Source organism: Sciurus vulgaris, assembly GCF_902686455.1.
Source record: "Sciurus vulgaris genome assembly, chromosome: 18".
Lineage (NCBI taxonomy): Eukaryota > Metazoa > Chordata > Mammalia > Rodentia > Sciuridae > Sciurus > Sciurus vulgaris.
In genome coordinates, this window is record NC_136479.1 from 2,306,386 (window position 1) to 2,316,777 (window position 10,392).

Consider the following 10,392-nt stretch of genomic DNA (forward strand, 5'->3'; position numbering starts at 1 on the left):
CTCATACATAAATGCTGCTGCAGATGAGCGGATTTCGTCTGACCCTGGGCTGAGCAGTGTCCTGCTGTAAACCTGAACCCTGCTTTCTTGCTGTGCTCAGCTCTGCAGACCTGCATCGTGGCTGTGGTGAAAGGCAACCGGTGCCACTGCCTTTGACAAACTTTATTGTCCAAGGATAAAGGGAATGCATGGAAAGGGAGATAGAGACACCACTGGGTTGTCCATCCCAGTGTCCCTGTGACCTGAGGCTTCTGGAGGGCGTCTGTGGAGGCTTGTGCCGGCTTGTACCCCTCTGTCCGGGACACTCCCAGGAACAGGGTGGGTTTTCAGAGCGTTGATTTCCCCTGGCCTGCAGGGAGCTCCCTCCAGGTAGAACAGTCAGGATTTGCAGGAGTGTCCCAAAGGTGTCCACTTCCTGGAGTCCTCGGTCTTGGGCCAGGGCATGAAGCAGAGGCAGACAAGGACCCTGGCTGGAGGCACAGCAGAGAGCCTTCCAGATGGTGTCCTTGACCGGGCACATTGAGTGCTGCTGTGGGTACAACAGTTCACTTTCATGTCTCCTTGACTTCACACATCAGTGACCAGGTCACCTCTGCAGAGAAAGTGGCCATGGACCTGGGCTCAGGCCAAGGCACTTGGGCAGAACAGGCCTCAACAGCAGGCCAAGGCTTGGGGAGAGATCAGGTCCATGTGCATGGCAATGGGGCAAGAGTGTCCCGAAGATGGTCCCCCTCTGCTTCCCTTAGCCCTCCAGCACATGTATCTGAGCCAGTTTCCTGAGCACTCCTGGCCACTGGGACCAAACTCAGGTCATCACCGAAGACATACCACCAACCACCACCTCTGATGCTGTTGGGAGGCCCAGGGAGCCCTCCGTCTGCAGGTCCTGACCAAACCCTCAGACTGCCCGCCGCCCAGAGAGCTGCCGGAGGCTTCTTCCTGGCATTCAGGTCCCTCACTTCACCTCTGCTCCCTGTAGAAAGTAAGCCCTGAAGGCCCCCCTGACTGTCCACCCACTGCCCCCACAACTGAGCAGTGTGTCTGAAATGGCCTCCTCTGGTGCTTGTGCCGTGGTTATTGGCCACCTCCGCCACCTCCGCCACCTCCAACCTCTGCTCAAGGCGGGCTTGGGGAACATTTGTGAAGCGGGCAGTTGATGGGGACGAAAGGAAGGGAGGCTCTGGAGGAGTAGGAACAGGAGGCTCACAGTGTCCAGGGTTGAGGGCTCAGAGGCAGGTCAGTGGGACCACCTGCCAAGGAGTGGCTCAGCCCTGGGCCTCACCGGGCAGCCCTGTGGACGCCTTGGGGAATCTCAGCTCTGTGGAGGCCAGAGGCAAGGTCTGCCAGGCTCAGGAGGCCCTGGGGTGGGGAAAGCCCTCCCTCCCCTCCTCTCTGCTCTCCTGTAGCACACCAGGCTGCCAGCCCGGGCTCCCACAGGGCAGGAAGCCCGGAGAAGGTGAGCAGCAGCAGCCGGGGGTCCATGATAGTGTGTGGTGTGGGAGGGGTCTTCTGTATGAGGGGAGGACCATGCTCCTTCTCCTTCCACCCCAGACAGGCAGCACAGGGTCCCATGGGCACGTCACATGTGGCATATAGGAGCTTCGGGGCCAGGTGACCATGTGTGTCCCTGGTGGTCAGTCAGCTATAGTCTTCTGCAACTGACCAGCTGGCTGATCTGGAAATAGTGTGGGCTGTTTCCCTCCAGCATGGTCAGCTACACCCTCTGGTCTCTGGCCTGGCCTCCTCCCAGCCCCGTCCTCCCAGCCCTAGCTTTCCCTTAGCTCTGCTGGACTCACTGGCCATAAGGAGTCAGTCTTCAAGGCAGACAGTCCGGTCACAGCCGCTGGAAGGAGTGACAGGGACACATGCCCCACATGTCCAGAGAAGCCTGGGCCCAGGGGGGTAAGGCAGCAAGGAAGGGACACCCTGGAGGGAGCCCCAGAGGGTGAGAGAAGGTCCCCGTGGGGGCCTGCAGCAGAGGGGACCCATGGCTCCCAGGGCCCTGGGATGGAGACTGAGACTCCCACCCAAAGAGGCTCCAAGGCTCCCATTTCCTGCCTCTGGGCCAGGGGTCCTCACTTGACCCTCCAATCCTGCTGGGTTCCAGCCTGTGCTTCCGCCTCCAGTCCTCTTCTTGGATATCTTGGGTTAGTACCCAGAGTTCCCTGGAGAGACTGGAAAGAAGAGTGAGAAAGGAGAGACTGAGAGCACTCCCCGTCTGCTACTGCTCCTGTACCATTTGTACCCAGCACGTGTGAGATATCATACCACCGGCCCACTCCAGGCAGGCCCAGGCATGACCCCCTAGCCCTGACCACAGCCCCTAGCCCTTGACCCAGCCCCCAGGGCCTCCCTTTCCTTGCTCTGCTCTGGAATCACAATGCCCACCTTTCATTGGGTGCTGGCTGAAGTACCTGGCCTGACACCTCCTGCAGGACACCCACCTTGCCTACCTCCCAGGAGCTCTTATGACCCCCGCCGTGAGCTGAGGAGCTGAGACTGCAGGGTGCAGGACCTGCCCCAGTGCCACGGGCACTCAGCTGGAATATCCTGCCTTCCGCCCTGTGCTGCAGCTGCCTGCAGCCCTGCGGGGTGGAAGCGGCCGCATAGGCAGTGGAGCTGCAGACCCCAGGGCCTGCCACAGGCGTCTTGTCCAGGCACACCCGCTCTGCCCTGTTGGCCATTGACCTTCCATCTTGGGGCTCTGGCGGGGCTTAGGTGGGCCAGGAAACCTGGGGTGAGGGAGGTAAGTTCATTCGTCAAGGAGACTGGATCTCAACAGGAAAAACCGAAGTACTTGCCCTCTCACCGCAGAGCAAGCGCCACGACATCCACTCACGTACCACCAGGGGGCGCCGTGGGCCGGTCTCTGGGATCAGGGGCCTCCCAGATGTGCTGCTGGGCAGGGGATCTCTGGACGGCCTTGGCACCGGGGCTTCCTTCCACCTCACTTCCAGGTAACCCTTCCAAGGGGCTCGGTGCTCCCAGCACCCGGTGACCTTCTGCCTAAGTGCAGCAGAAATCATTCCTGGGGACCACTCTGCATGACTGCTTTTCCACTTACTCATTTTCGTCTTTTAATGAATCTGATTTCTGAGGGGGGAAATGTGGATTTTCATTTCTCAGGTATTTTGAACATTTTTTTTTTTGCTTATGTGTTACCAAGACCTCTGCTCTGGGGACTAAAGGTACATGCCTCCTACATCTTTCAGTAGAATGCAACTTTTGTCTGGGGAAAACATCCTCGGTTTTCAAACCTAAGACCACATTTTATGTGACAGTAAAATTTCCACATCTGCTTTCATTTTTTTCTGCACTTCTTTCAACAATGTATATGAAAACTGAAACAGAAGGAAAGCATTCAGAAACAACAGGAGGGGGATGCGGCTGACCCGTAGAACGCATGCCTAGCATGCACAAGTCCCTGGGTGTGATCGATCACTGGTACCTCAAACAAAAAATCAAATAGAAAGAAATGACAAAAAACCTGTCCTCACCCACTTCTGCTTGCATTCACAGGAATATACCAGCTGACATCTTGTAAGAAGGTCCAGTATTGCTGAGTGTGATGGCTCACACCTGTGATGCCAGGGACTTGTGAGGCTGAGGCAGGAGTGCAAGATCAAGGCCAGTCTCAGCAGCTTAGCGAGACCCTGCAGCAAACTAAAACTAAAAAAGGACTGGAGTGTAGCTCAGTGCCCCTGGGTTCAATCTCAGGACGTCTTCTCAGAATCTCTTCTCAAAACAGAAGAAAAATAAGAAAAAGATGCTCACATATTCTTATTAACCCAATGATGGAGTTCTGTGAGTTTCACATGATTCAGAAAACTTGTGGGGATAAAGGCGCAGCCCCCCACTGGAGCAGTCTCTGTTTTGGGGGGTGGTTCCTAGTGGAAGGGATCCAGTGCCTGGCCTACAAGTCTCCTTTGAAGACATCACCCCAGTCCTTGTCATCTCCAGCACCATCCGCATCAGTGAGCTGCTCCCAGGACACCCAGCCATCGTGACTGAGCCTCTTTGTGCTCCTGGGTAGTGGCTTGCCTGCCGAGTCTGGTGCTGAGGAGGGACTCTGCCTGGCCCTGTGACCTACTTCCTGGGAAAGGGAAGAGCCTTCCGAGCCCTCCCTGCCAAGGGTGCCCATCACTTGCTTCAGCCCACGAGGGGTCAGGGATGTTCCAAGTGCAGCTAATGCTTCTGCCTCTTCAACTTGCTCGGTCTGGACACACCCCGGGCGGGACCCCAGCATGTCCCAGCACCGAATGGGCACTGGGGGCATTCCTGGAGCCCACCTGGCTCTTCCTCTCTTCCAGCCCCCTGTCTATTTCCCACACTTTTTACGGTGGAAAATGAGAGTGCACACTGAGGCCCAGGAGTCCAGCAGCATCCTGCCCCCTGGCTCGGACACTCACCACTGCAGAGGCCATCTTTACCTTTTTTTACTTCTCCCTCTTTATTTACCCATTTATATGATACTGGCAGCTGGACCCAGAGTCGTCCACAAGCCAGACAAGTGCTCTGTCCCTGAGTTAAATTCCCACATCCCTGGCCCCCATTGGTTTTCTCTTTTTAATGTTTTTTTTTTTTTTTAGTTGTAGATGGACACGATACCTTTATAATACCTTTATTTTATTAATTAATTTTTTTAAATTTATTTTTATTTTTAATTTTTTAATTCCTTTTTTTATTAAAATATTTTTTATTTTTACAGACACATTGATTCATTGTACACAAATGGGGTACAGCTTTTCATTTCTATGGTTGTGCACAACGTATATTCACACCATTCATGTAATCATACATAAACGTAGGGTAATACTGTCTGTTTCATTCTCTGTTCTTCCATCCCCACCCCCTTCCACCCCTTTTTCCTCTACACCCAAATTTCCTTCATTCTTCTCTTCCCCTGCCACCTCCCATCATTTTATTTATTTTTTTAAATTTATTTTTATTGTAAACAAATGGGATACATGTTTCTGTTTGTACATGGAGTAACAGCATACCATTTGCATATTCATATATTTACATAGAGTAATGATGTTTGATTCATTCCATTATTTTTTCTTCCCCCCCACCCCTCCCACCCCTCTTTTCCCTCTATATAGTCCCTCCTTCCTCCATTCTAGCCCCCCTCCCACCCCCATTATATGTCATCATCCGCTTATCAGTGAGATCATTCGTCTTTTGGATTTTTGAGATTGGCTTATCTCACTTAACATGATATTCTCCAATTTCATCCATTTGCCTGCAAATGCCATAATTTTATTATTCTTTATAGCTGAGTAATATTCCATTGTATATATATACCACAGTTTCTTTGTCCATTCATCAATTGAAGGACATCTAGGATGGTTCCATAGTCTGGCTATTGTGAATTGAGCAGCTATGAACATTGATGTGGCTGTATCTCTGTAGTGTGCTGATTTTAAGTCCTTTGGGTATAGGCCGAGTAGTGGGATAGCTGGGTCAAATGGTGGGTCCATTCCAAGTTTTCTAAGGAATCTCCACACTGCTTTCCAGAGTGGCTGCACTAATTTGCAACCCTACCAGCAATGTATGAGTGTACCTTTTTCCCCACATCCACACCAACACCTATTGTTGCTTGTATTCTTGATAATCGCCATTCTAATTGGGGTAAGATGGAATCTTAGTGTAGTTTTGATTTGCATTTCTCTTATTACTAAAGATGGTGAACATTTTTCATATGTTTGTTGATTGCTTGCTTCTTCTGTGAAGTGTCTGTTCATTTCCTTAGCCCATTTGTTGATCGGGTTATTTGTATTCTTCGTGCAGAGGTTTTTGAGTTCTTTATATATTCTGGAAATTAGTGCTCTATCTGAAGTATGAGTGGCAAAGATATTCTCCCACTCTGTAGGCTCTCTCTTCGCATTGCTGATAGTTTCCTTTGCTGAGAGAAAGCTATTTAGTTTGAATCTATCCCAGTGGTTGATTCTTGCTTTTATTTCTTGTGCTATGGGAGTCCTGTTAAGGAAGTCTGATCCGAAGCCGACATGTTGAAGATTTAGACCTACTTTTTCTTCTATAAGCTGCAGGGTCTTTGGTCTGATTTCAAGGTCCTTGATCCATTGTGAGTTGAGTTTTGTGCAGGGTGAGAGATAGGGGTTTAGTTTCATTCTGTTGCATATGGATTTCCAGTTTTCCCAGCACCATTTGTTGAAGAGGCTATCTTTTCTCCATTGCATATTTTTGGCACTTTTGTCTAGTATTAGAAAATTGTATTTATTTGGGTTTGTGTCTGTGTCCTCTATTCTGTACCATTGATCTACCTGTCTATTTTGGTGGCAATACCATGCCATTTTTGTTACTATTGCTTTGTAGTATAATTGAAGTTCTGGTATTGTGATACCCCGTTTCATTCTTCCTGCTAAGGATTGCTTTAGCTATTCTGGGTTTCTTATTCTTCCAGATGAATTTCATAATTGCTTGCTCTATTTCTGTGAGGTACGTCATTGGGATTTTAATTGGAATTGCATTGAATCTGTATAGCACTTTTGGTAGTATGGCCATTTTGACAATATTAATTCTGCCTATCCAAGAACATGGGAGATCTTTCCATCTTCTAAGGTCTTCCTTAATTTCTTTCTTCAGTGTTTTGTAGTTTTCATTGTAGAGATCTTTTACCTCTTTGGTTAGATGGATGCCCAAGTATTTTATTTTATTTTTTTTTTTTGAGGCTATTGCAAATGGAGTTGTTTTCCTCATTTCCCTTTCAGCTGTTTCATTGCTTGTGTATAAAAATGCTGTAGATTTATGCGTGTTGATTTTATAGCCTATTTTGCTGAATTCATTGATGAGGTCTAGAAGTTTTCTGGAGGAGGTTTTTGGATCCTCTAAATATAGAATCATGTCATCCGCAAATAGGACAGCTTAAGTTCCTCTTTTCCTATTCTTATCCCTTTAATTTCTTTAGTCTGCCTAATTGCTCTGGCTAGAGTTTCGAGGACAATGTTGAATAGAAGTGGTGAAAGAGGACATCCCTGTCTTGTTCCCGTTTTTAAAGGGAATGGTTTCAGTTTTTCTCCATTAAGAATGATGTTGGCCATGGGCTTAGCATAAATAGCCTTTACAATGTTCAGGTATATTCCTACTATCCCTATTTTTTCTAGTGTTTTGAGCATGAAGGGGTAAACTTTTGTTTATCTTGGAAGGATTTTATTTCATCTTCAAATTTGAAGGTTAGTTTTGCTGGGTATAGGATTCTTGGTTGGCAACCATGTTCTTTCAGAGCTTGAAATATGTTGGTCCAGGCCCTTCTAGCTTTTAGAGTCTGGGTTGAGAAGTCAGCTGCTATGCATATTGGTCTCCCCCTATATGTAATCTGATGCTTATCTCTCGCGGCCTTCAAAATCCTATCTTTATTTTGAATGTTAGGCATTTTCATTATAATGTGCCTTGGAGTGGATCTGTTGTGATTCTGTGCATTTGGTGTTCTGTAAGCCTCTTGTATTTGATTTTCCATTTCATTCTTCAGGTTTGGAAAATTTTCTGATATTATTTTGCTGGGGTCCAGCCCTAGCAGGAGTCCATGGGTTCCACACAGGTAAATGGGGTGCAGGGAGACAGTGTCGGCGATGGATGGAGAATGAAAGACACAGACTCTAGTTCTTTATTCTGGGGAAGGCTGGGTTTATATACATTTTTCTTAAGGCTATAATGGCAGTCTTGTGGTTAATATTAAAGAAGTTTCCAAAGCATAGGCAGAAAACAGCAACCTTACAGATTGTCCTTACCTAATCACAATTGTTTTAAGAATATCTAACTACGTCAATGAGCTAATACAATGTTTATTTCCTTAATATCTAAACTCTATGTGACTTAAGACTATTCTTATTATTTTTGCTGTTAAAGCGATAGACATTCTCATGTGACCATCTCTACTAGGTCCATCTGGTTAATATCTAATTTGCTGAGTTAAGGGCTGCAGGAGGGCAGCGGTCCCAATGGTTATTGTGTACCAACATTTATTATAGGGGTGACATATTCTTTGTAGGAAGGAAGGAATGTTGTAGAACCTTATTCTATTACCCCACCACCACACATAAACAAAACCATCGTTAGAATTTAACCAGCCTGTTGGGGACAAAGGCAGATCTATATCTGTTTTCTCCAGAGGCTTTCAGGGACTCATTGCATGGTTGCAAAATTGTTTTTGACTTTGTTAGTGGTAAAGACCCATTGTTTTTCAGATTGTAGGTAATATTTTCTGGAATTTTTGTTGTATTCCCCTCATCCCCTTAAGCCATTCGTTCAGACTGAAATGAGTAATATATTATCAGAAAAACACCATGCTCCGGAGCAAAACATCCGGCAATTCCTTTAACATGAGCCTTTGCAAACATCCTCCAGAGGATCTTTGTCAAGCACTGGATGGAATTCCAGATGCCCCCGCATTATTTCATTGAATAGGTTGTTCAGTCCTTTGATTTGTATCTCTGTGCCTTCCTCAATCCCAATAATTCTTAAATTTGGTCTTTTCATGATATCCCATAGTTCTTGGAGATTCTGTTCATGATTTCTTACCGTCTTCTCTGTTTGGGCAATGTTATTTTCAAGATTAAATATTTTGTCTTCATTGTCTGAGGTTCTGTCTTCCAAGTGGTCTAGTCTGTTGGCGATGCTTTCCATTGAGTTTTTTATTTGGTTTATCGTCTCCTTCATTTCAAGGATTTCCGTTTGTTTTTTTTTTTTTTTTTTTTTTTAGAATCTCTATCTCTTTGTTGAAATGATCTTTTGCTTCCTGCAGGTGCTCTTTCAGCTTATTGGTATTATCATTCATTGCCTGCATTTGCTCTCTTATCTCATCCTTTGCTTTGCGAATCATCTTAATCATGTATAATCCGAAGTTCTTTTCTGACATTTCTTCTAACATACTGTCATTAGATTCTATTAGTATAGAATCTAGATTTGTTTGGATCATTTTCTTCCCTTGTTTTTTCATGTTGTTCATGTATCTTCCCCTCTAGCGCTGCAGATCTAGGGTATTGCAGATTTCCCCCTACAGGCTTATAGTGGCCCTATAGGTTTCCAAAACCCTTTCTTTAAGGGGAGATCAATATTAGCAGTGCCCAGATCAGACACTATGCAATCCTAGACCAAATAGCCCCTATGGGGACAATAACAAAATTGTCATAATAAACAAAATGAGTTCAAATATTATCTTCGGTAAAACAAACAGGTTTGCAATAAGGTCTGCAGTTTCTAATGGAGGACAAAGAGGATGCAGAGGGATGTAGAATGTGGCTATTAATGGGATAAGAAAAGAATATACAGAAGTTCTAGAAAATAGAAAGGGTGAGAGTGTAATCTAAAGAAATCGGATGTTAGCATGCAAAAAAGGGAGAAAGAGAGTCTGAGGGAACAGGTAAACAAAAGGAAAAGAAAGCAAGAAAAGTAAAGAAATAAAAACTTAAATTTTTTTTTTTAAAAAGGAGAAAAAAGAAAATCTACTGTATAACAGTCATATAGTAATGAAACCTCCCAGAGTTCAGTAGCCTGATGCATGAGAGGTACCTGACAATGAGCTTCAAGCCTCCAGCAGGCGTCTCAGGATGGGATTTGCCCCACTGGAAGATTGGAGCTAAGGCTTCCAGGATTATCCAAGATGGCCGCTCTGGCTTTGAAATGTGTTGGCAAATGGGGAGCTGCAGCTCAGGGGTGGACGTGGTCAGCTGGAGGTCCTGGAGACGGGATGCAGTTGGTCCGGCAGGCATCCTGGAAGTCCAGTGTGTTTGGTGTAGTTGTGGGATCCTGGAGGCCGGTGCAATCAGTTGGTCTAGGGTCCTGGTGATAGGGCACAGTCAGTTTGTCTGGGGTCCTGGCAGCAGGGAGCAGTCAGTCCATGTGAGGGCCCCAGAGGCAGGGAGTGATCGGTCGGGCTAAGGTATCCTGGAGACAGGGCTCAGTCAGTCCGGCCAGGGGTCCTACAGGGCCTGGCTGTTGTCTCAAAGTGGCGGCAGCCACGTGTAATCAAACCTGCAGGTACTTTAACAGTGAACTTCCAGGCAACAGCAGGCAGCTGGTGCTCCACTGGCGTCAGTGATCAGTTTGCTGACTGTTGTCGGAAAATCAGGAGGTGAACCTCAAGTGTTGGGTGATGGATAGGAGTAAGGCAGGCAATGAACAGGCAAGAGGCAGGCAAATGGCAGATGATAGATGCCTGACAGTGAGCAATTTGCACTCACAAAAGGCATCGATATGATGGCAGACTGCGGTGATCACAGCAGACAAATGGGTAAACAGTAGGGGATCGATAAGCAGCAAACACTGCCTCACCTGCAGCTACTTGAGGGCTTTCTGGGCTTGCTCTGGCTTCCGGTACTCCACGAATCCAAACCCCATGGAAAGCAGCGCTCCTGTAATCCTAGTTACTTGGGA